This window comes from Sus scrofa, chromosome 7 (assembly GCF_054392235.1).
Source record: "Sus scrofa isolate SSC_HxYL_T2T_F1_AM1 chromosome 7, Sscrofa_HxYL_maternal_Yorkshire_Landrace_v2.0, whole genome shotgun sequence".
Taxonomy (NCBI): domain Eukaryota; kingdom Metazoa; phylum Chordata; class Mammalia; order Artiodactyla; family Suidae; genus Sus; species Sus scrofa.
Window position 1 is genome coordinate 92,325,727 of NC_139389.1, and position 25,789 is coordinate 92,351,515.

At 45.5% G+C, this 25,789-nt stretch overlaps 1 long non-coding RNA gene across 3 annotated transcripts in view; it reads left to right on the forward strand.

Moving 5' to 3' along the window:
- The first annotated feature begins 14,088 nt into the window (after window positions 1–14,088).
- The window catches only part of LOC106504490 (uncharacterized), a 754,869-nt gene continuing 743,168 nt past the window's right edge, over window positions 14,089–25,789 (forward strand). For all 3 annotated transcript variants that reach the window (XR_014810930.1, XR_014810927.1, XR_014810928.1), the window contains exon 1: window positions 14,089–14,270. This is a non-coding gene — a long non-coding RNA (uncharacterized LOC106504490). The remainder of the gene's footprint in view (window positions 14,271–25,789) is intronic.

Genomic DNA, 25,789 nt, shown 5'->3' on the forward strand with positions numbered 1-25,789 from the left:
GAGCTCACTGTGTTGGTGGTCTATGAAATTGGTCTATGGGTTCTTTAGGGAAGATAACACATTACCTTTCCTAAAGCTCTTTTATGAAGTTCCCTGGTGGTTCAGAGAGTTAAGGATCTGGCATTGTTGCTGCTGCAGCTCTGGCCACTACTGTGGTGCAGGTTAGATCCCTGGCTGTGGAACTTCCGCATGTGGCAGATGTGGCCAAAAAAAAAAACCACTTCTTTTATTTTATATTATTCTATGTCCTACAGGAGAGAGGTACCCTGAAAAGCCGACCTTTACATGTATACAAATAGTCATTCTCAATTGAGAAGAAAATTACCCTAAAACTCTAGGATTATAATAAATCCAAATCCTAATTCAAATTCCGTCTCTTCCATAACAACTCCTCCGATCCCTCCCACCCTGAGACAGTCCCACTTGCCTTCTTCCATATGCTGCCTGTGCTGTCTCTGGGCTTCCCACGCTGCCCTGCCCACTTCTGCCTGTAATGCCATTACTCTGTGTCTTGACGGCTGAGGGCTGGGCTTCTGACCCTTGATTGTATCATCCCACAGCGCCCCAAGCACGGTGTCTTCACAAGGATTCCTTAAAGAGTTTGTCATTCCCTTCCATGGTATCTGGAGTGTGACAGGTAGAACCATGAGCCTAGAATCTGCACTGTGAGAGCTCTTTCTTGCTGGTACAGCCAAAAGGGGATCGATGGTAGAAGCGAGGGAGGTAGAAAGATGTGGCACAAAACACAGTCGTGTGGCCAGCCAGTGGTGTCTATTGGGTGCCAAAGCTGAGCCGGGGAGGCACCTTCCTTGGGCAGTTCCTCCTGCACATTCCCGAGGCTCTTGCTTTCTGGTGGCTTTTCTCCTTTGATGGACCATTCTTGATGGTTTTAACTGAATTTCACTTGCACAGTAATGTTGGGGTGGAAGAGACACACTGAGTGTTTGCCTTGGCTGCAGACACATCTTTCCTACATTTTCTTTTCAGGGTCTGGGAATGGTCTCGGAAGGTTCCCCCAAAATAAAAACTGATCAACACTACCCTCTTGTGGCCAAATACAAGCTCTATTGCATTTCAGCAGGCTTCCTTTCAAAAGGCAGGAGTGTCATCAGCAAGTTGAAGCAGAAAGATGGATCTTGGACTATTTCTTGAGCTCAAATAAGTCCAATTAATTAATTCATTCATTCAACAAATATTGAACCTCTTCCTTGGCCAGGCAGTGTGTAGGTGCTGGGTTTATAAACGAAGCAAACAAAAATCTCTGCCCACATGGTAGTAAGTAGAGACAAGACAAAAATATCAGGTGACATTAGGTGATTCTAAAAGTTAGATGGTTTTTTTTTTTGCTATTGAGTTGTATAAGTTTAGAGATTAAGCCCTTGTTAGTTGCATCATTTGAAACTATTTTCTCCCATTCTCTAAGTTGTCTTTTTTGTTTGTTTCCTTTGCTGTGCAAAAGCTTGTCAGTTTGATTAGGTCCTATTTGTTTGTTTTTGCTTGTATTTCTGTTTCCTGTTTCCTGACTGACCTGAGAAAACATTTGTAAGGTTATGTTAGAGAATGTTTTGCCTATGTTCTCTTCTGGGGGTTTTATGTTGTCTTGTCTTATGTTTAAGTCTTTAAGCCATTTTGAGTTTATTTTTGTGCATGGCATGAGGGTGTGTTCTGGTTTCATTGATTTACATGAAGCTGTCCAGTTTTCCACTTCCTGAAAAGACTGTCTTTTTCCCATTTTGTATTCTCCTTTCCTTGAAATAGACACATGCACCCATATGTTCATTGCAGCACTATTCACAATAACCAAGACATGGAAACAACCTAAATGTCCATTGAAAGATGAATGGATTAAGAAGATGTGGTATATATACATACAATAGAATACTACTCAGCCATAAAAAGAACAAAATAATGCCATTTGCAGCAACATGGATGGAACTAGAGATTCTCATATTAAGTGAAATAAGTCAGAAAAAGAAAGACAAGTACCATGTGATATCACTTATATCAAGAATCTAACATATGGCACAAATGAAACTTTCCACAGAAAAGAAAATCATGGACTTGGAGAACAGACTTATGGTTGCCAAGAAGGGGGGTGCTGGGAGGGACTGGGAATTTGGGGTTAATAGATGCAAACTGTTGCCTTTGGAATGGATAAGCAATGAGATCCTGCTGTATAGCACTGGGAACTATATCTAGTCACTTATGATGGCAAATAAAGGAGGACAATGTGAGAAAAAGAATATATGTATGTGTGACTGGGTCTCTTTGCCATGCTATAGAAAATTGACAGAACACTGTAAACCAGCTATAATGGAAAAAATAAAAATCATTTAAGAAAAAAAAAAGTTAGATGTGGGGAATTCCTATTGTGGCTCAGAGGTTAAGAACCTGACTAGTATCCATGAGGATGTGGGTCTGACCCCTGGCCTTGCTCAGTAGGTTACGCATGTGGCATTGTCGTGAGCTGTGGAATCTATCACAGATGCGGCTCAGATCCCATGTTTCTGTGGCTGTGGTGTAGGCCAGCAGCTGCAGCTCCAATTAGACCCTCAGCCTGGGAACTTCCGTATGCCTCAGGTGCAGCCCTGAAAAAGAAAAATTAAGAAAGTAAGGTGGGGGAGGTGGAAGGTGTGATGAGGAGCGGCAGTTACAATGCTCCCTTGAGAAGGTAGCGTTATAACTCAGACCTGAATAAGATGAAGGAGGCATGTGGATACCAAGGGGAGGTAGTGGGCCAATAGCAGGACATTAAGCTCATGGCCTTGAGGGCAGAGTGTGCCCCTTGGTGCTTTTGAGTTTCCTTTGCTGATTCCCTACTCACACATCCTTCATTAGACTTGCTTCATAGGAATCCTCCCATTTGAGTTCTGGTTCCTGCTAAGACTCGGGCTGATCCACTGTTCACTGGCCAGAAGTATGCCTCAGGCTGGGGGATTTCAGCATTTGGGTGAATCTAAACTACAGGTGTATGTGAAGAAAACGCCTGCAAATGGCCAAGAGATGTAAACAGGGTATTATTTCCTGAGTCATTTCCAGAGCATCTTATAAGCTCATGGAACACCGAGTCTCTCATCCACCACCCAGCCCTTCCCACAGGCACAGCCTAGACAAATGTGGTCCTGTTCAACATTCCAGACTGGCTGGGAAATGTCAGTTTAAGAAAACTGGGATGAGGTAGCCCCTCCTTTGCCATCAGGGGCCCAGTGGGGATGGGAAAACTTGACTTGATGCTGTACTGGAAATACACTTTGTAGGAACACAGAGACATTTTCTGTGATCCAGTGAGTCTGCCTACAAGTAGGAAGCTGGCTCCAGGAGGACCTGCCTCAATTCAAAACTCTGGGAAGCAGAAAAGAGTTTATTGCTGCTTTAAATGGGCAGTGTTGAGGGAGAAATTCAGTTTCCAGCAACTGGTGCCTTACCACCTCCCAACATCCATCAGTCTCTGAAAGATCTTAACAAAATAATGTAAGACACCTAATGCAACCCAGAGAACATGGTGGCCATTCGACAACATGAGTCTCCTTTCTCTTAGATAAAATTTGCCTTTGTCTAATAGTTAAGCTTACATAGCAACACAGCAAAGGGACTGCCTCCTTTATATTTTAGTCACTACAAAGAGCAGACTTCTGTTCTCCAAATGAACATTCCCAATTCCTTTAAGCTGTCACAAGACATGGCTTCTAGATCTTGTATTCTCTTATGAAACTTCCCTGGCACCTACCAAGCTGAAAGGAACACTACAGACAAGGTCCGATTGGCCCTATTCTGCTTTTAGTCTAAACACTATGACTTTATTAATGCTGCCAAAGAGTTCATTCTCTGTTTTGGCAGCTGCACCACATGAAGATAATGAGCTTTGTGTCAGCTGCGATTCTTAACCTTTTTAGACATGAATTATCCTTGTATTACATCTTCTCTGTTCTGTATTTATACAGATTCCAAAAAACATACTAAGTATAAGACTTACCATTTGTTCCACTACATTTCATTTGTTGGTTTGGATGCTTTATTTCAGTCTGTTTCAATCACTCAAATCTGTGATTCTAGGAAGAAATTAACTAGCCCATGTAGGGACCAGAGACCCTTGGTAGAATAGAAATTGCTGAACTTGGGAGTTCCCACTGTGGCTCAGTGGCTTAAGAACCCAACTAGTATCCTTGAGGATGTGGGTTTGATTCCTGGCCTCACTCAGTGGGTTAAGGATGATGCATTGCTTTGGCTCTGGTGTAAGCTGGTGGCTGCAGCTCTATTTTGACCCCTAGACTGTGAATTTCCATATGCAGCCCAAAAGACAAAAAAAGAAAAAGAAAAAAAGAAAAAAAAAAAGGATATGCTGAATTTTGGATGCAGAGAGGATTAGGTGTGACATCTCCTTTGGCCTTGTAATGATTGTTGATCCCAGGCAGCTAGTTAACCCTTTAAAGTGGCTATACCCTCCCCTAGGAACCTGTTATAATGGCTGCCAAGATTTCTCAGCATTCTAACATGGAATGTCTTTGGGTCTGAAGACTCGAATTCAGTTAAGTGGATTAGGAACTTTCCTCATATCTTCTCACCTATCTTAAAATGTGATATTACCCGTTAACTATTTTGGACTATCTTTTTTTGTTTGTTTGTTTGTATTTTAAATCATGCTAAAGATCCATTTCCTTGAGAGAGAAGGCTGATGTGAAATAGGACTCTTGCCTTTTTTTTTTTTTTTTTTTTTTTTTTTGCTATTTCTTGGGCCGCTCCCGTGGCATATGGAGGTTCCCAGGCTAGGGGTCAAATCGGAGCTGTAGTCTCCGGCCTACGCCAGAGCCACAGCAACGCGGGATCCGAGCCGCGTCTGCAACCTACACTGCAGCTCACGGCAACGCCGGATCGTTAACCCACTGAGCAAGGGCAGGGACCGAACCCTCAACCTCATGGTTCTTAGTCGGATTCGGATTCGTTAACCACTGCGCCACGACGGGAACTCCACTCTTGTCTTTTAACATTACACCCCATGCCCTAAGGAGTGGCCTACCCTCTTCACCTCTCCTGTTCTACACATAGCGTTAAAAGTGCCTCTTTAGGGTCACCACGAAGGTGGAGACAACTTTAAGAATATACCAAAACATGCATGGTCCCCTGCTCCTTATTTTTCTGTAAAAACCAGACAGGTGAGCTAATATCAATCCTGAAATGAGAGCCACTGAAAATGGACATAGGCATTTTTTAAGGCGCCGGAGATACCTTAACGAATGGGAGACACTAGAATTTGCACTACAAAAACATGCCTTTTGACAAAAACACAATTTATTTTATATATTTGCAAATTCCAGTGTTGTCTTAAAAAAAAGAAAAAGCACCGAATAAGGAAGAAATTCTTGGACCCTTGTCCCAGGCTTTTTGTTATGTATCTGATTTTCTACAAGTTACATACACTTTTCTGCGCCTGAGGTTGATTTCTGGGTGCCTTCTATGACCATTTGTGCTGACATTCTTTGGTCTTACAAACAAGTCTATTCGGGTCTTTGCATGAGTGAGGAACAACCATTTTCCTAGCCTTCTCCAAGCCTGTCAGTCCTCAGCCCTCCCAGTGATTTTAGCCTTTTCCTGGCCTCTTTCCCAGGGAATCCCTTTGGGAGCCTAAAATAGCTTCCATCGCGTTTCATTGTCAGGAGCCTTAGTGGGTGATGCTTCTATAATTCTTATCTTCTTGAGAAGAAATCGGTTTTCTATTAACCCTAAGAAGGAGTTAAGAAGTTTGGTTTAAAGGCTTAGTTTCAGAAACATTTGCTGAGTGCCTACTATGTGCCTGGCCCTGCACAATCAGTGTACTGGGATGCACAGAAGGGAGGGGGGACAGGCGAAGACATAAGCAATAAATCATGCTCTCAAAGGTTCTCAGTTGTGTGGCAGATCCCAGGACTCAACGTCAAGGTTAGCAGTAACACTGAAGCTTCTCTGAACTGTATAAATGCTGACTTAATGGAGGCTTATAACTGTCAATAACCACATTTATCCATCATCGACTGAACTGCAGACATTGAATTAGATACTTCCATAACGTGTCTACTTTGCAGTTTTCTAAACTGCCTGAAATCATCCAGATAGTCAATGGCAGAGCCCAGGCTCATAGGCCAGCTCTGGACTCCTCCAGGACACAGGAAAGGAAAGGAAGAAAGAAGTAGTAAAGACCCACAAAGTCATCCTCAAACAGTAATATTAACCTGCCAATTGTTAGAACTATTGAATCAGCAATTGCAATCAATTTTCCATTATTTATTTTCCTCTCTCCTCTCCAGCATTACCGTAGAGGCCCAGGACCCTTCCATCGCTGCCTTACATTTTCCTTTGGAGTGGAATTATCCCCCTAGTTTATGATTCCCATTAAAATAAGAAACACCTCAGACAAATGCTTCATCAAGGCATGAAGGGCCCTTCATAGATTAGCACGAACACAAAGCGGAAGAACTGAGTTGTACAGAGGTAGGGGAGGCACTGAAAGAGACATTAAGGCCATTGTCCCCTGAAGGTGGGTGAGGGGTTGAATCGAGGGAGGAACAGGGAAGCTGAAGGAGTCATTAGAATAATGACTCTACCAAGAGCAGTTTTGCCTGAAATAGCCCCTGGGGAGCCCACGGAAAGCTTTAGTTCTCACACATAGCCACGCCATTCTCACTGTTACAGCTTTTAGTAAAGCATAATGGGACTGGGGGAACCTGACCCAGTCCAGGGGTGCATTATCCCCCATAGGTTGCTCTCTGGCATAGTCCAGGTGAACTGTTCTTTCTCCCACAGTCCATAGATACTCACCAGTTAGGACTTCAGATCTTTTGAAATCCTTGCCTTTCTGCCATGGTCACTCACTCCCGGTGCCTAGTGCCATCTTGAAAGAATGATGTTAGTCGCGTTCTCTGGGAATTCAGTGAATTTGAACCTGAGGTTCTCTATGGGCCCAGAGCTCAAGAGCCTCTGGCTCAGTTTCAGGGACCATGGCCAGGCAGGTGCTGCTCCTTCCACTTGCTTGGGTGGGTCGAAGGCTTCCCCGCTGCTAACCTAATGGCTTTCAGCTGGCAAAGCTGCCCCAGTGTGGGATTGTCTACCCTTTGCCAGCAGTCTGCAAGAGCCTGAGCCCCTGCTTGGAGCTCAGGATTTATTTTTCTTTTTTTTTAAATTTAATTTTATTGGAGTATAGTTGATTTACAATGTTGTATTAGTTTCAAGTGCATGGCCATGTGAATCAGTCATACATATAAATATATCCATTCTTTCTACAAACCATTGAGTAGATTCTCCTGTTCTATCTAGTAGGTTCTCATTAATCATCTGTTTTATACAGTAGTGTGTATATGTTATTTCCACCCTCCCAAGTCTTCCCTCCACCCCAACGGTTTCACCTCTGGTAACCATAAGATTGGTTTTGAAATCTGTGAGTTTGTTTCTGTTTTCTACTTTATTTTTTTAATTTCTTTTGCTTTTTAGGGCCACACGCACGGCATATGGAAGTTCCCAGGCCAGTGGTTAAATCAGAGCTGCAGCTGCTGGCCTACACCACAGCCACAGCCACACCAGATCCTAACCCACTGAGTGAGGCCAGGGATGGAACCTGGTCCTCATGGACACCAGTCAGATTCATTACCACTGAGCCATCACGGTAACTCCCCCAGGCTTTTAAATAAACTAATCTAAACTGCCCCTGGAGAGGGTTGAGCTCCGCTAGTCCTTTGAATGTTGAAAAAATTTCTCCCAGGAGAGACTATCTGAACAGTAGTTTATTTGATTACTGAGTTCAAGAGAGGTTATTAATTATTCACTGACATTGGGTATGCAAGAGAGAGTTGGATTCAATAACCATTTGTGTTCAGTGGATTTGATATTGAGAGGGTTGGAGGGAGGAGGATTTCCTGGAAAATCTGAAGGTCCTTTGTGGGTTCACAGACTGGCTTCATACCTGGGGGGTAAGGAGAGACCAAAGAGGCAAATAGCTCCAGATAGTAGGTGACAGTTTAATCAGCAAGAAACTCACATATGAGGCTTTTCTTAAGAGGCTACAGGATGAGTGGAACTCTGCACCCATCCACTGGAATCTTAAAAGTTTATGCAGAGGACTTAACGGGGTTCAGTCACATACACCACCCAGATGGTCTCGATAATGCTTTACTTTCTCAAGGCTTCATCCTTGAGGCATCTTCTAGTGTGGGCAGTGGGTTGGGCTGGGGGAACAGGTAAAACACATTCCAAGCACAGGGGAGGGATGGGGAGCCTCTGAGTGCCCAGGTCCAGCACCTGGTTAACCAGTGGTCACAGCCCCTTCCAACACCCATTCCAGGCTGAACTTTCTAAATTCTTAAACCTGCAGGGGCAGTGATGTTCAGAGAGACTCAGACCACAGTGAAATATTATTTAGTAAAGAAAAGAAAAAGGAAGGAATGGTTGTGGGTCTGTGGAAGAGGAATTGAGTTCCTTTACACCCGAGTCTCTTATTAGAGTAATAAATTGGAATCACCTGGGGATATTGACAAACTTTGGTGCCCAGGCTCCAACCACAGATATCTTCATTTCATTTAAGGTCATTGGCAGTTTTGAAAACAAATCCCTTCCCAGGTGATTCCAATATATAGCCAAGGCTGAGAATCTTTGCTGTAAAAGCATTGAGCATAACCTCCAGACTCTTTATACAGAGAAATGTGGGGACAGCTATTTCCAAGTTGGGAAAATAAGTGGGAAGAAGCAGGGACATCTCTGTGGGAAGACAGAGTTCAGCTTAATATGAATCCACCCATCTGATCATTCTCTCTTTCTATTTACAGCTGCTTCGGCATCTTCCCCCTGGGTCTACATTTGCTCCTAACTCAAACTGATAAGATGTTTCTTTAGGGTATGGAGTTTTTTTCTATTCTGTGGAGAGAGTATAGAGATTAGGATAAAGGAATACCTTCTGCCTTTCCAAGTGTGAGAGGCAGAATAACGGCCCCCCAAACATCCACATCCTATTCTCTGGAAGCTGTAAACATGTGACTTACATGAGATTTTGCAGATATGATCAAGTTAAGGATTTTGAGGTGGGGATATTATCCTGTACTTTCCAGTCGGGCCTGAGGCAATCGCAAGGGTTGTTTCAAGTGAAAGAGGAAAGGAGGAGTATCAGAGTTGGAGGAGAGATGATGACAGAAGCAGAGGGCAGAGTAAAGGCTTTAAAGATGGAAGGGGGCATGAGCCAGGACAAGCAGGCGGGCCCTAGAAGCTGCTGAATGGTTTATTTTTTATTTTTTTATTTTTTTGTCTTTTTGCCTTTTCTAGGGCCGCTTCCTGCGGCATATGCAGGTTCCCAGGCTAGGGGTCCAATCGGAGCTGTAGCTACTGGCCTACGCCAGAGCAACGCGGGATCCAAGCCGAATCTGCAACCTACACCTCAGCTCATGGCAATGCCGGATCCTTAACCCACTGAGCAAGGCCAGGAATCGAACCTACGACCTCATGGTTCCTAGTCGGATTCGTTAACCACTGTGCCGCAGCGGGAATTCCCCTGCTAAATGTTTTACAAACATTATCTTATTTAATCCTCACAACAACCCTAATCCATGGGTCCTCTTGGTGCTCTATTTTATGGAGGAAGAGTCAGAGGCTCCGAAGGTTAAGATTTATATTTCCTGGTAAACTAAAGTTTAAAGACCTGGTATTGTCACTGCTGTGGCTCTGGTTTGATCCCAGGCCTGAGATCTTCCCCATGCTGTAGAAGTGGCTACAACAAAACAAACAACAACAAAAAAGATTTGTATTTCTTAGTATTTAAAATGTCACTAATTTTCAGACACACCTTTATATTATGTGCCACTAAGGGGAAAAATACTGCTAATGAAACTATGATATGTCATCAACACAGGTCATTTTATATTCTAACTTAGAAATCACAAAATGAATGAGATACAATTTTCCATATGGCAAATTTTATATTGCATGGTGGAAAAATCAAATATCAAATTCTTTAAACCATGTCCTACTTAAAATTGGAGCTCTTAAGTCTCCACTGTCCAGTATGGTAGCCAGGAGCCACGTATGGCTAGTCCAAAAATGGGAGGTGAGGTAGATGCAAAACACATCAGATTTCAAGGACTTACTATGATAAAATGTTAAATATTTCACTAGGAATTTTCTATATTGACTACATACTGAAGTGATGTAATATTTTGGATGTACTGGATTAAATAAAATTAAAATGAATTGTACCTGGGGAGTTCTGGTTGAGGCTCAGCAGGTTAAGAACCCAGCTAGTATCCATGAGGATTCAGGTTCTATCCCTGCCCTTGCTCAGTGGGTTAAGGATCTGGCATTGCTGTGGCTGTGGTGTAGACCAGCAGCGGCAGCTCCTGTTCGACCTGACCCCTAGCCTGGGAACTCCTATATGCCACAAGAGCAGTCCTAAAAAGCAAAGGAAAAAAAAAAAAAAGGAAAATCAATAGTACCTGTTTGTTTTTACCTTTTAGTGTGGCCTCTAAGGTATTAAAAGTTTCACAAGTGCCTCACATTCTATTACTGCTACATAGCACTGCCCTAAAGCATGTGAGTAATTCACCTATTGGGTAAAAGGGCACAATTCTGGAATTACGAAGCTATTCTGTGCCTTTTTTTCAGAGGAAAAAGGATGATAGTCATGAAATCTACAAAATTCAGGCAGAATGAGGGGTGTGTGTGTATGTGTGTGTGTGTGTGTGTGCGCGCGCGCGTGTGTGTGTGTATGTGTGCGCGCGTGTGTTGCTGGAAGTAGCTGGGGTCAGGGCAAGATGTTCTCGTAGGTTTTCATTTTGGAACATGTCACTTAAATTTTTTATTGCAATAAGACGTGTGCAACACGAAATTGACTATTTTAACTATTTATAAGTGCACAACTCAGTGGTATTAAGTATTTTTCATTTTGGAATATGTTACTTTCAAATTTTTTATTGCATTAAGATGTATGCAACACGAAATTGACTATTTTAACTATTTGTAAGTGCACAACTTAGTGGTGTTGAATATATTCACAGTGTTATGCAATCATCAACACCGTCCGTCTCCACAACGTTTTCATTTTTCTGAACTGAAACTGTCCCCATTAAACCATAACCCCTACCCTCTTTCCCACTCAGCCTCTGGCAACCATCATTCTACTTTTTTGTCTTTATACATTTGATTTTATACCTTATTATAGTTGGAATTCTACATTTATGCTCTTTTGTGTCTGACTTATTTCACTTAGCAGAATGTCCTCAAGGTTCATTCATTCTTTTTTTAGGATGAATAAAAAGGAATAATATTACATTTTTCTGTGTACGTCACATTTTTTTATCCATTCATCTGGTGATGGATGCAACATACCACCTTGCACTGGCTATGTTACTTATAAGCTTTTTTTTTTTTTTTGTCTTTTTGCCATTTCTTGGGCTGCTCCCGTGGCATATGGAGGTTCCCAGGTTAGGGGTCCAATCGGAGCTGTATCCACCTCCCTACACCAGAGCCACAGTAACTTGGGATCCGAGCCACGTCTGCAACCTACATCACAGCTCATGGCAATGCCAGATACTTAACCCACTGAGCAAGGACAGGGATCGAACCCACAACCTCGTGGTTCCTAGTCAGATTCATTAACCCCTGAGCCACGACAGGAACTCCACTTATAAGCTTTTTGATGAAGGGCTTTAGCTTTATCTCATTGCTTTTGTAGAGTCTATTGGAAGTCTTATGGCATAGGGACTCTCAATAGATTCCTTTCAATGAATTGTGCTTTTCAGAGCTATTTACAAATTGGGAAATTTATAGAAGAACCAGGAGTGCACATTCTCTGTCACAGTGTCAATAGATTTTAATAAGTGATAAGAAACATTGTAAATAAATGATTTGGCACTAAATCATGCAGACAAGACACTTCTATTGAGATGCCGAATTCTCATGCAGCATTTAAGACTAGGAACCAAGTGTTATTCCACTGTGATACTTTCCCAAGGTGTCCTGTCTACAGTCTTGGGATAATAGACATTTGACATGGTTACTAGGTTCTAGTGAATCTGTGTATAGCAAACCAGAAACCAGGAAGCGAAAGCTCCCCCCCCCCCGCCCCCAAAGTCTATCCGCTGTCCTCTATTGACAAAGCTTACACTTAGCTAGTTGGCAAAGGAACAATATTTGAAGGCCAAGACCCATCTTCACAGAGTGCCTTTTTGGAGCTCAGAGTCAATAATTTGTAACTGGCACAAAAACTTAAATAAATGGTAAGAAAAGGCCGATGCAAGCTACAAGATGATCAATCCTGTTCTCACAGATAGAGAGTGAAAGGAGATTGCTGGGAAAGGAGATTGCTGGAAAACTCTATGATATGTAAAAAAATATTTTTTTGAAGACTCCAACATGCCCTTGGTGACCTGACATGAATAAACAGGAAAACCTTGGCAGATGTAAGCTAAAGTGTTTAATAGTGCTGTATAAGAAAGATTAGGGGTTCCCTTCGTGGCTCAGTGGAGAAGAATCTGACTGGCACCCATGAGGATGGAGGTTCGATCCCTGACCTCACTCAGTGCGTTAAGGATCCAGCGTTGTTGTGAGCTGTGGTGTAGGTTGTAGACTCGGTTGTAGACTGGAGTTGCTGTGGCTGTGGCGTAGGCCGGGGCTACAGCTCTGATTCGACCCCTAGCCTGGGAAACTCCATATGACGTGGGTGCGGCCCTAAAAGGCAAAAAAAAAAAAAAAAAGGAAAGATTATATGGTCTATCTCCTCCGCCCAGTTGATGAGACCATATATGTCCTTTCAGCGAATATTTAATGAGCATCTTTTACGTGCAAGTACTACTCTAGTTACCAAGGAGACAATAGTAAACAAGGTAGATGTGACACATGACCTCTTGGCCCTTAAAGTAAAGGAAGACAATGAATAAGTAATGATTAAAACAACAGACTATTAACATGACAATAAATAACAAGCAAATCAAAATGGATGTCAAAGGCCACACAGGCGTTCTCTGCTGAGTCCTCACACCATGGTCCCAGAGGAAAACCCACTCATTAATTAAAACCTGCTCAACCGGGGACTTGGATAAGAACTGGCCATTCCGCATCTGAGCACCCATGGTGTCCTATGGTATCCCACTGCGAGACCCAAGACAGGTAAGAGGGAGTTGAAGCAACTCTAGGCAAAAACCTGGCCCACTGGCCCATTGGCCCACCACATGATTTCATTCCTAAACTTTATTCCTGACAAATTCGATTTTATTTTTTATTTTCTTTTTATGTTTTTGTTTTTTGTCTTTTTGCCTTTTCTAGGGCTGCTCCTGCGGCATATGGAGATTCCCAGGCTAGGGGTCTAATCAGAGCCATAGCCACCAGCCTACGCCAGAGCCACAGCAACATGGAATCCGAGCCGCCTCTGCAACCTACACCACAGCTCATGACAATGCTGGATCCTTAACCCACTGAGCAAGGCCAGGGATCGAACCTGCAACCTCATGGTTCCTAGTTGGATTCGTTAACCACTGCGCCACAATGGGAACTCCGACAAATTCGATTTTAAAATGGGAAACTGAATCTCTCAGAAAAGCGAGGGGTGTCTGGAAGCCAGTTTCCAACTAACACCTCAGCCAGCTTTACATTTGCACAAAACCTATACATGCAAGTATCTACCTAACTGAGTATTAAAGGGAAAAAAAGAAAACTGTCCTAAAAATAGCCAAAATGGGCTCTTTAATTGCACATGCAGTTGTTAGAGAAAGCTAGCTTGAAAAAAAAAAATTTCTTTCTTTTTTTTTTTAAGAATTCTGACCCCGAGGGAACACATCCTACTAGTGATAGGGCTAGAGCAGGCACAGGTGGTTGTGGAAGTCCCAATAGGGAATCAAAGATAGTGAGGGAAACCTGGGGGATGTTGGGAGACCACTGTAGGTTTAGGAGAACGATCAGAACAGGCAGGTTTGCTTAATCAGTGAAGGCGAGAGAATCGCCTCTGCTCATTGGGTGGGGGATGGGATTAGGCTTGCATTTAGAGTCAGACCTTAGGGCAAGGGTTTGAAGACTGCCTTTCAGCTGATTTGAATACACATCTTACCGGATACTAAGGAGGAGCTAAGGCTCCGGGAAAGGAAGAGGCGGGGCTTTCCGACCGCCATGCCCATTGGATGATAAAACTGTGGTGCACCAGCTCCTCCGGCCGACCCTCCTTGCTTGCCCGCTTGTGTCGCTTACAAGCTGCTTCTCGCTTATCACTGTGTCTCTCTGAATTCCTTCTGCGTGGAGGCATAAAGAACCTGAGCCTCGGAGAATCCAGACACAGGGTGAGTAACTCGAATTTTAAACCGTGGGTTCGAGTCCCAATCTGTGTTCTGGTTAGGTTCAGGCCATTATTGCTGTCCCTTTCACTAGGAGAACTTGCTTCCTTCCCCTGAAACTTGAAACCAGGGCTCTCAGGAACACTTATCTAGACCGCCTCTCTTGCCTGAGAATGAAGGAAAAAAAAAAATAGGGAAAGGAGTCTTTTAAAAACTTGTTCCAACTGTTATTTATAAACTGGTGAGTTTTATTTGTGGTATCTGACTCGTGACTAAGCTTAGAAATTGAATCTATGAGATCTTTGGGTGTGTTGGTCTATGTGTTTGTGCATTGCATATGTCTTAACTTTTGGATGGTATTATCAAAAATAATTTGTAAATGAGCCCTACTTAATTGGCTTAAAGGAAATTAAAATTAACGCAGGGATGGAACCCAGGCTGCAGTGGTAAAAGCATGGAATCCGAACCACTAGACCAACAGGGAGGGAACCCCCTGGCTAAAATTTTATTTTTTTTTCAGGGCCGCACCCCCGGCATATGGAAGTTCCCAGGTTAGGGGTCTCTCAGCAATGCGGGATCGTTAACCCACTGAGTGAGGCCAGGGATCGAACCTGCACCCTCATGGATATTAGTCAGGTTCTTAAACCAATGAGCCACAGTGGGAACTCCATGGCTAAAATATTTTTAATCCACTCCCTATCTTTGCCTGAACAAAGAAGGTAAGAATCCAGAAGGTGTATAGCTTATGCCTTGTGTATGAAACCCAAAGCTTGATTCCAAATAGGTTGTTTCCAGCCACTGGGAATTGCTAATCCTTGGCCACCTCAAACTTTTTAGTGACTACCTTTCTGTTATGCTGTTGCTACTATTATTGTTTTGTTAAAAAGAAAAGTTTGCATGACCAATTTGGCTTATATCTGTTTGCAATACATTCCCAAGTGACAAAAAACTGGCAGCAGGCGTTTAAAAGAGAGCAATCAGAGGAAAGCAGTTTTCTCTAAATACAGATTAGGATTCTAGACTTACAGTCTGAATGTCTGACTGCCTGAGACATGCACATTTCCTGCAGTTGGCAATAAGGTCTCCATTGTGAGGGCATGTCTATCCCCGAACAGGAGGAATGTGGCACAAGAGGAGTGGGAAGCTAAGGAAGAGGCCCCAGCACCCTTTAGACAGGGTTCCCCACATGAGGAGAATCACATTTGGGAGGTTGAGGGTGAACATGAGGGTGTAGCCTTCTTGAGCATTCTCATGAGTTTCATGGGAGCTGGCACTTTCACTCTGTTGGTCCCTTCCTCCATAAAAAACAAAACAGACTGCTCTGTTAGCATAAAAGTGGGTCTAAACCAGGAATGATTGTCTTTTTTTCCCCCTATTTTCAAATAAATCAAGAGTTCCCTTCATGGCTTATCAGTGACGAACCTGACTAGGATTCATGAGGATGCAGATTCGATCCTTGGCCTTGCTCAATGGGTTAAGGATCCATTGTTACCATGAGCTGTGGTGTGGCTCAGATCTTGTGTGGCTGTGGCATAGGCCGGTGGCTACAATTTGACCCCTAGCCTGGGAAACTCCATAGGCAGCAGGTGCAGCCCTAAAAGGACCAAAAAAAAAAAAAAAAGAAAGAAAAAGACCAAAACACTTCCTTGGGCCCTAAGTGCAGGGCCTGTTGAGCTGATGGATCCCCCACCTCTGAGAGGGTTAGCTTTTTTCCTGCTTGTATACTTTTTGTCCTGTGCATACATTTGCAATGAACAGTTAGTTCCTAGTTACAAGCAGGTTGCTTTTTCAACTGATCTATGATGTAATTAAGAGCCACATCAAGAGACCCAGTTTTTGACTTTCAGGTGTAAGCAGTGTTGTGGATTCTGAAGGGTAGGGGCTCAGACCATTGATCATTTCTGATAGGGTCAGTTCCTTTGTGGTCTGATTTACTGTCATAGTGGTGGGTGGCTGGCTCACTTCTGATCTGCTCAATGTATTTGTGATGTGATTGGCCTGAATTCGACAATCTGGTACTAGGAGCACTATTCAATTCTGATTGGCTGAATGCAAATGCTTTTTTATTGGCTGAAGCTCCACAGTGCTCAAAAACAAACAAAACACTTGCTGAGAAAACCACTCTGTCACGGAATCCTACTAGTTGTACCAGTACAGAAACGCCCCATCTGTGTCAATAAATCTATAGCTTGAAATGCCCCCACAACAAGTCTTTCTGTAAAGGTAACTGGAAAACTCAGAAACATTCATTTTGCAGAGATGCTCTAAAGCTGTCTGGGTATGTTGGTAGTAAGTATCCTAACTTCACTAACTGGCTGGATGCTGCCGTTAGAACCAAGGATCTTTTTGGGCCCCAGCAAGTCTGGGGCTGGGCCCAATTTTGTCTCTTGGTGGATCCTGGCCTGCAACAGCATGGAAGTGGACAAGGCAGCCCTGGTGTTCTGCTTTATCTTCTCTCTGCTCCCATTGCCCCCCACCCCCCAGTTCCTTTCTGGCTCTTCCTAAAAGAATCCTCAGACTGAGACCATGGAACTCTGCCAGTAAAACTGAAAGGAGATAGGTGTGGACCACAGGAGATTTCCAAATGGTAGGAGGAATAACTATTAAATTCAAACAGTGGGTCTCAGCATGGGACCCTAAACCAGCAACATCAGTGGTCACCAAGAGAACGTGATAGAAATGCACATTGTCAGCAACTCCAGATGTGGCCCAGGAACCTTGTTTTAACAAGCCCTCCAGGGGATGCTGATGCAAGATCAAGCCTTAGAACCCATGCCCTGTTATGATCTCTGCTAGAAAGAACACAGTCTTTTCCTCTATTTGAAGGAGGCCTTCCTATGACAGCTTTGCTAACCTACCTAGAGACCAGCAGACAGGCGTCCTGGGCTGGCTGTCTCTATCATAGGGAAGCAGGCCCTGCCACCGCAGCTTCCACGTGCAGTGCCTGGGAGTCCCAGGATTGCTACTCTAGCGAACTTTTAGTCTCTCGTCAGCACCCAAGCAGAATAAGTCCACCCGTGTATAGGTTTTGGCCTTTACTTCTCTTAATAATGTGGCATCAGTAGCCACTCATGTTGTTTAAAAAGATCAGGAGGCTGTGTCACTGCACAGGACCTAAAGGGGAAGATTCAGCTGATCTCCGCTGATGCCCCATGAGGCCACTAGATGGCGCTGTTGCACTTTCCTGTGGGCTCCTCGGGGTGCGGGCGCCCGGCTCCTGGCTTCCCTGTCCCACTAGAGTCCCCGAAGTGAAATAACAACGTGCCATTGTGAGCTCAGGCCCGCTTCACTAAGATGTCCAGGAAATGATATCAGCCCGGAGGCTTTACCAGAGGAAATGCTGACTGTGGGGCTGGGGTAGCAAAGGCCTGTAGGAATTTACTAGTCTTTCTCCCCATGTTCTGCGTGGTTCCCCTCAGCTCAAGCCCGGGCCCCTGGGCTGGCAGAGTTCTGGTCACAGGCCCTGATATTAGTTGGGTGTAGGAGCTCTCATAAAAGTGGCAACAGGCTATTTTCTTCCCCAGGGAGACCTCTATTCTGATTGTATTCCTCTTGTTCATGTGTGTGCATGTGCGCGCAAGCGGGCATATCAATTCAGCTGTGACAGGGAGTAAAAGCAAAAACACCATAGACTGCCAAGGGACCTGCAGAAGGCCCCACGGAGAAGGAACAGTCTTTAGGGTTTGAGGCTATCTGGCTTGGGCAGGTGAATGAGTGGACCTGAAGGGAAGCAGGAGGGCAGGCAAGGCCAGGCTGGGACTGGGTTTAGGACCCACTGGGGGTCAGAGCCCAGCAAAGCACCAGTGCATTTGCTAGACACCCATTGCACAGGGATGGCCACATCGCAGTAATCCCACCAGCAGGTGGCTGTCACCTGGGAGGATGAGTCTGACATGGTAATAAACACAACAGCAGCAGTGACAATAAAATGCTTATCAGGTGCAGGGAACTGTTCTACTACCTGAGATTCCTCTCCCCACCCCAAGACCCCATGAAGGAGAAACTGCTATATTCCAGAGGCATGGAGAAGCTGAGTCAGGCCACACCACAAGGAAGGGCAGAGGTAGGACTCACCACCAGGCTCTTTGATTCCACAGCCTCCTGACACCAAGCTGGTGGTCCTTGACTTTGACAAGTGGCCCCTGGAAGCTGTGTCCCCCTGAGGGAGGGTGATGCCCCTGCCTCAGGGTCTCTTGGAAGCTGGAGGGCCCAGTGCTCTGGGGTCATATTCTTCTGCTGGAGGCCCCGCCTCCCTCAGATCAGCTCCAAGGCCCTGAAGCTGTCTGAGGAAACCATATCAGCTCTCAAAAGTCACAGCTTTAATTCCACAAAGGGGTTTCTCTTAAAGGGCTCAGCCCTCCCCCAAAGGCTGCTGTGAAGAGGCATGGATGAAGCCGCAGCTTTAGAATGAGGCCCCTTCTCTAGAAGAGAATCCAAGCCACAGGTTCAGAGGCAGGACCAAGTGAGGGCACGCGGGGACCCCCAGAGCAGAGCAAGCATCAGTCAAAGCCTGTCCTGGAGGAAGACAGAACTCAGGGAGCTGGGGGAGTGTGAAGCACACTGTGAGAAGCGGGCCTCGTGGATGGTGCCTCAGAGTGAGCGCTGCTCCCCAGGGGGTGGGGGTTCTCTGCTCAGTGGGTGGCACCTAACTGCCCAAGCCCCTACCCCTCCCTGGCTTTTGCAACCTTGAGACCTGCAGGGACTCCCCCCCCCACCCCTGGACCCTGAGGTCTAGCTCCTCATGCCTCCTGCTGCTGCAGCTTGTTTTCCTAAGATGTGATCTAATCTAGACTTCTGATTTTACTTTCTCACAGAGTCTCCACTTTACTTTTTTATATCTTTTTGAACTTGTCTCCATTTGAGACTCACTTGTATGCTTTCTGGTCAGCCATCCGCCTCCTCTTCCCCTCTGTAAGCTCCTCGAGACTGTTGGTTTCGATCTCCAGCTTGCTAGGGCCTGAGGAAGATTCTGGAACCTAGTGGTGCCAGAGAAAATTGGATTTGGTCCTTTTCTGGGCCCCACGCTGGACATCACACTTCGCTGCCAGCTAATGCTCTCAGGACTGAGCATGCAGACACTCAATTCAGATAGATTTATTTATGTATTGTTTTTTCTTTTTACAGCCACACCCATGGTATAGGGGTGTAGAGGTTCCCAGGCTAGGGGTTGAATCAGAACTGCAGCTGCCGGCCTATGCCACAGCCACTGGCAACACTGGATCTGACTGGCATCTGCAACCTATGCCACAGCTTGTGGCAGTGCTGGATTCTTAACCCACCAAGGCCAGGGACTGAAGCCACAGACACTATGCTGGGTTCTTAACCCACTGAGCCACAAGGAGAACTCTTCAAGATCAGATTTAAACATCACTTTTTAGTTGGAATGAATTTTAAGTTTACAAGAGCTACCAAAATGCAAACAATACAAGGAGAACTCCTGTGCCCTTTGCCTAGATTTGTTCTCTGTGTATTTTTTTTTTTCCTGACCCATTTGAGGTTGTTACATAAATCATGACCCTTTAACCTTGAACATTTCCACATTTTTTTTTTTTTTTTTTGATAGTGATGTGTCTGAAGCATGCTGTTCTTTTTCAAGTGTAATGTCGAGAGGCAGATTGAAAGTCAGAAGCTTCCTCGAGTGCCTTCTCTTAGTGCCTTCTTCTGTTGTTCTGTGCGGGATCTGGGCAAATGATGCTGCTTTCAGAGGTGGCTCTTTTCCAAAGTGGGCTCTGAAAAAAAGTCTTCTCAGCTGCGATTGTCAGAGCTGAATGAGCCTCCTGACTTCTGGCAGGAAGGCCCGGCTTCAGGCTTCTAAAAAGCTGTTTCCTCTGGACTTAGTGCCAGGACCTCGCTATAAACTTCTCCCCAAGGAGCAAATCTGGGCTGGGAACAATCTACCTTTTACCTCCTTGGCAGGGTCACTGCATAGTTTTAAAAACACTCCCATGTGTGTTCTGCCACAAACAGCGGGGTTCGGTGGGAATGCTGGGAAGGCTCGCTCACACTTGGAGAGCAGCTGAAAATGCTAACGTCTGAAGAAGAGGGGACACCAGAAGCTATTACTGGCCCTGGGCTATTGGGGATGACCTGTTCCTGAGTGTCTCTTGGGGAGGGATCATGGAGAGCTGGGCCACTGGGGCTCTGGGGCTGCAGCAGTGACATCGTTGCAGGCAGCCTTTTCTGTGTGGTCCTTGCTGGACCAGAAAAGCAAAAGGACACATCTTTTTTGATGCTTTAAAGAGTCCACTGGGAAGGCAGCCCAGGTTTGAGCTTTGAGTTCAAGTCTTGGTTCTACATCTGACTGATGTGGGGCTTTAATTACCCCTGAGCCTCTTCTGTGCTCTGAGTTTGTAGCAATGACAAGAGACCATGTGTCATGGGCATTGTACCTTTAAGGTGCAGCGGTCTCTCCCCTCTCCTACCTCCTGGCTGCCTTTTGCACTCATTCCTCTAGCCTGGAGATGGGGAGGGACCCAACAGAAGGCTGCAGTGCTGAATGTGCCACCCTGACCCTGGCCGGAAGTGGGCACAGGCATCTGTAAATGCCATTTTTGACTTCTGCACTTTGGCATTGTTTGAAGGGTACCCAGGATCCAGTAAGACATACAGAAAGCAGAAATGAAGAATTTTATCATACTTATAGTTTTCTAGGAACAGAGGGTGTAGTACTTTATCTCGAGCCACACAGGGAAGCAGCAGGGTGGGTCAGGGGTGGGGGATTGAGGGAACATGTGGATCTGAGCCTTTTCTGGGGTTTCCATGGAAGGAATGATTGAGGCAAGGTGAGCAGACTTGGGATGAGCTGGGACACAGGGGCTGTCCTGAGTTGTCCAGGACCTGGCCCTTGTGTGATGAGGGCAGGTGGAGAGTGGGTCTGAGTGTAGGAACCTGATAGAGGAGCCTCCTGTTTAAGGATGTGGGGTCTGGATTAGCTGGTCTGCATATGAAAAGCATCCTCAGTGTCACAGTGTTGGCTAACCCTGAAAGGGACATTCCCTCCAGGGTCAGCCAGCCCCACAGGTTAGAGCATCAGGAAACAGAAGATAAATGGCAGGGTTAACGCAGGTGCTTATGGCCTGGTCCCTCAGGGCTGTAAGTTGTGCTGGTCTTCTAGAACTCACGTGTCACTGGTGCGAATAAAAACTCCCTGGATGCTTGGTGAAGGGCTGGACTTTCATTCAAATAGAGATACTTCCAGCATTGCATAAATTTTGGCAGGCAGAGCGGTGCTCACAGATGCCTTGTGGAGTGTCCCTCTTTAAACGTTTTCCTGGTCATTTGACCCAGGAGTGCCAACCTCAGGTGGGCTGGCGATGCCCAGGAGATGATGAGCCCTCCAGAAGAGGGCGGCATGCTGAGCATTGCCTTGTGTCTCCCAAAAGTTTCTCTTCTTTCAGACTGGAACATGGCAGGAGACAGAGAAATTGTACAGACTCTGGAATGTGAGAGTTTAAAACTTAACCAGATGTTGTTTGCAACTGGGAGTGAAGCCATCCTCCAGCACTGGGCAGGTCACCAGCTCCAGCACTGGGCAGGAGAGTCAAGTGGCCCTTTTTATTAGTTCCTATACACACACAGGTGTGTGCATGTGTGTGCACCTGTATGTGTGCACTCTTAGGCTGTGGGGTGGGCAGACCTGTGTGGGTTCTAGGGATGGAGGTTATGGCCAATGGGCAAGGTCACTCTTGGGCCCCAGTGAGAGAACACTGGGTAGAGAGAAGACAGACCCCTCTTCTGGGGCTCTCTGACTGGAGAGGAGGGGCTATTGATTAGGAGCAATGCTGCGTGATGTGCTGGGACAGGCATCTACCTCAGTAGCATCAAGGAGTTTGGATTGGTGACGTTTTAGAGGGGTGACAAACTCTTAGGAGACGACAGCATGGTTGGTTGAGCCAAAGTTAGTAATAGCCCTTCATCCAGCCTTTAAGTTTCTCCAGAGAATGTGGAGTTCCTGTTCTGGCTCAGTGGTTAATGAATCTGACTAGAAACCATGAGGTTGTGGGTTCGATCCCTGGCCTCACTCAGTGGGTTAAGGATCTGGCATTGCCGTGAGCTGTGGTGTAGGTCACAGACGCAGCTCGGATCCTGAGTTGCTGTGGCGTGGTGGCTGGTGGCTGCAGGTTCGATTAGACCTCTAGCCTGGGAACTTCCATATGCTGCAGGTGCAGCCCTAAAAAGACAAAAAAAAAAAAAAAGGAAAGTTTCTCCAGAGAATGTGTGATGCCTCTTCCCCTCCTTTCCTGCTTCCCTTCCTCCCTTCCACACCATCTGTGAACTGGGCACAAAACAAAGAACAAAGAAAGGCTCAATGCCTGCCTGGACGGAGCAGTATTCTGGACCAGGGTTTCTTGGTCTTGGCAACATTCAGATTTCGGGGTGAATCTGGATGAGTCTTTGTGGTGCAGCATACTGAGCTCTGGAAGGTGTTTAGCTGCATCCCTAGTCTCTATCCAGGAGAGGCCCACAGCACCTCTCTTGTCTCCACAGTTTTAACAATGAAGAAATATCTCTGTGGAGTTCCCATTGTGGCTTAGTAGGTTACGAACCTGATATAGTGGGTTCGATCCCCAGCTCTGCTCATTGGGTTAAGGATCCAACATTGCCACAAGGTGTGGCATAGGTCACAGATGTGGCTCAGATCTGGCGTTGCTGTGGCTGTGGTGTAGCCCTCAGGTGCAGCTCTGATTTGACTCCTAGCCTCGGAACTTCTATCTGCTGCAGGTGTGACCATAAAAAGAAAAAGAAAAAAAAAGTCTTCAGGTGTTGCCCAATGTCTCCTGGATGACCCAGTTGCCTTGGTTGAGAACCACTGATCCAGGGTAGAGACAGACAACTAAATGTAGCCCAGCTCATGTAACTGGGGGGGCTTGAAGGGATCTGTCCCAGGATCACCTCCTGCTCATCATCAGGCCAGTGAAACTGGCAGATGGTACTTAGTATGTGTCTGTTGAGAAAGTGATTGACCACAGGTCCCAAAATAAAACTCCAGTCTAAGAGAGGACCCATCTTAACAACTTGCAGGGTTGTTGTGGAAGCTCTTAGCGGGTACCACCCAAAAGGTAGGTGGAGGCCTCAGTGATGATGAACAAAATGAACTTTCCTGTTACTATTATTTTGCTTTTTAGGACTGCAACTGCAGTATATGGAAGTTCCCAGGCTAGGGGTCGAATTGGAGCTACAGCTGCTGGCCTACTCCACAGCCACAGCAACGCAAGATCCAAACCACATCTGTGACCTACTCCATAGCTCACGGCAACTCCAACTCGTTAACCCACTGAGCAAGGCCAGGGATTGAACCTATATCCTCCTGGATGTTAGTGGGGTTCGTTACCACTGAAGCACAATGGGAACTCCTCCCGTTAGTCTATTTTGGCCTTTCCTTCACCTGGAAGTAACTGCGGTGTTGAAGAGTGAGTGCATTTGGTAGCAGACCTACAATCTGAATTTTGTCTGCTTTTTGAGTTAAACCTTGAATTGCCTCCATTTCTCTGGCCCCTTTGAAAGGGAGGCAAAGGAGAGTGTGCAAATGTATTCCTTTGTGCTGGATCCAGGGGCCAACTTCAGCATTTTCTAAGTGTTTGGCTGTCTGGAGCCTGGCTAAGGCATATACATCTGCTGCCTGTGATGTCCAACAGAAGAGCACCAACTGATTCAAGAATCATTTACAGGAGATGCTGTCAGCACCTTCTGTGTGTTCCTCTCTGTGTCCAGCTGGGTTTCTTCCTCTCTGCTCAGCTTCAAAGTGTTGATGGGTCAATCAATGCCGTGCTGACAATTTTGTCTCAGCTGGGAGTTCTGATGGGCGCCTGTGTGCCCATGTGGATGCATGCGTGTGAGCTCGCTCCTTGGTCCACACAGACTGGTTTCCAGTGCTAAAAGATGCTGCTGGAAAGGATTTTTATCTTGCTCATTTGACCATTAAAAGAGGCCATTCCTGCTTCAAGTTCCTCAAATGCTCAAGGATGATTACAAGCAAGACACAGAAATGGAAATTTTTAGCAGAACGAGATATGCTTTGGCTGTTTCAATCACTGAAATGACAAATTTGGAAATCCCTTCATGTGATATTTTATAAGACGCTGCTTTTGAGAAGATAATTTTTAAAAGGAAAGCTTTTCTAAATACCCAAACTAACAGTGGTGATGATATTTATGATGACAATGGCACATCCACAGAATATCCATTTCCAAAGGCATGGAGGTGCCTCTGTCATTCAGGCTCCAAACATTGCAGTAACTTTTTTTTTTTTTTTTTTTTTTTTTTTGTGCTTTTTAGGGCCACACCCAAGGCATATGGTAGTTCCCAGGCTGGGGGTCAAATCAGAGTTATAGCTGCTGGCCGCAGCCACCACAACACGGGATCCAAGCCAAGTCTGCAACCTCTACCACAGCTCAAGGCAACACTGAATCCTTAATCCACTGAGATGGGCAGGGATAGAACCCACATCCTCATGGATCCTAGTCGGTTGGTTACTGCTGAGCCACGATGGAACTCCCTGCGATAGGTTTTTGCTATTTCTTTTCTAGCCCTCTCATTGTCAAGTTACCAAGACCTGTAGTATTTCTACCTTTCATCAGTCATGGGCTTTCCCATCCTTCCTGTCCCTACCACCTTCGTCCAGCCCCTCACTTGTCTTCCCCAAACTTTGGCAAGAGCTCTCTAACAAGGCTCCTCCATGTTAGCATTCATCCTCCAGTATTTCCTGAGCATCCCAGTGTACTAGTACCCCAGCTGTGTAACAACACCTTAAAATATATTGGCTAAAAACAACACAACTTTATTATTTCACATCGTTTCTGAGAATCAGGGATTTGGGAGCATCATAGATGGGTGGTTCTGGCTCAGGGCCTCTTGTGAGGTGACAGTCAAGACAGTGGCTGGAATCACTGTCATCTGAAGGCTTAACTGGGGCTGGAGAACCCACTTCCAAGATGGTGCACTCCTGGACTGCTGGCAGGAGGCCTCAGGTTCTCACCATAGTGCTGCTTGAAGGTCCTCACTACATGGCTGCTGTCTAGTCCCAAAGCAGATGGTCCATGAAGGGCAAGGGAGAGGGAGGGTATAATGCCTTATAAGACCTGGTCTTGGATGTCTGATCCATTTCTTCCTCTAAATTCTATTTGTCAGGAGCCAGCCCATATTTTAGGGAGGGGAGTTAGGTTCTACCTTTGAAGAGAGTGGTTTTGAGGAATTTGTGGCTGTATGTAAAATAAGCCTATTTCATGTGTAAATGATGCTCTCTGTGTTCTCAAGTCCCACTCACTTTTGTTAATCTCTGTCTAGACAGAGGAGTTGCCAGCATAAGTCAGCCAGTCCTTGCTGGATCATTGCTTAGAAATCTTCAGGGGCTACCCCTCGCCCATGGGGTTCAGCACAGAGTCCTTTCCAGTCCCCTCGCCCTCCTGGCCCCTGACATTTTCTTCTTCTTGACAACATTCCACTTCCTGCCTCACTTGGATGACTTGCTCTTTTCTGGACACATCCTGGCTCCCCCATCCTTCTGTCTCTGTGTCCCGTTGCCCTCA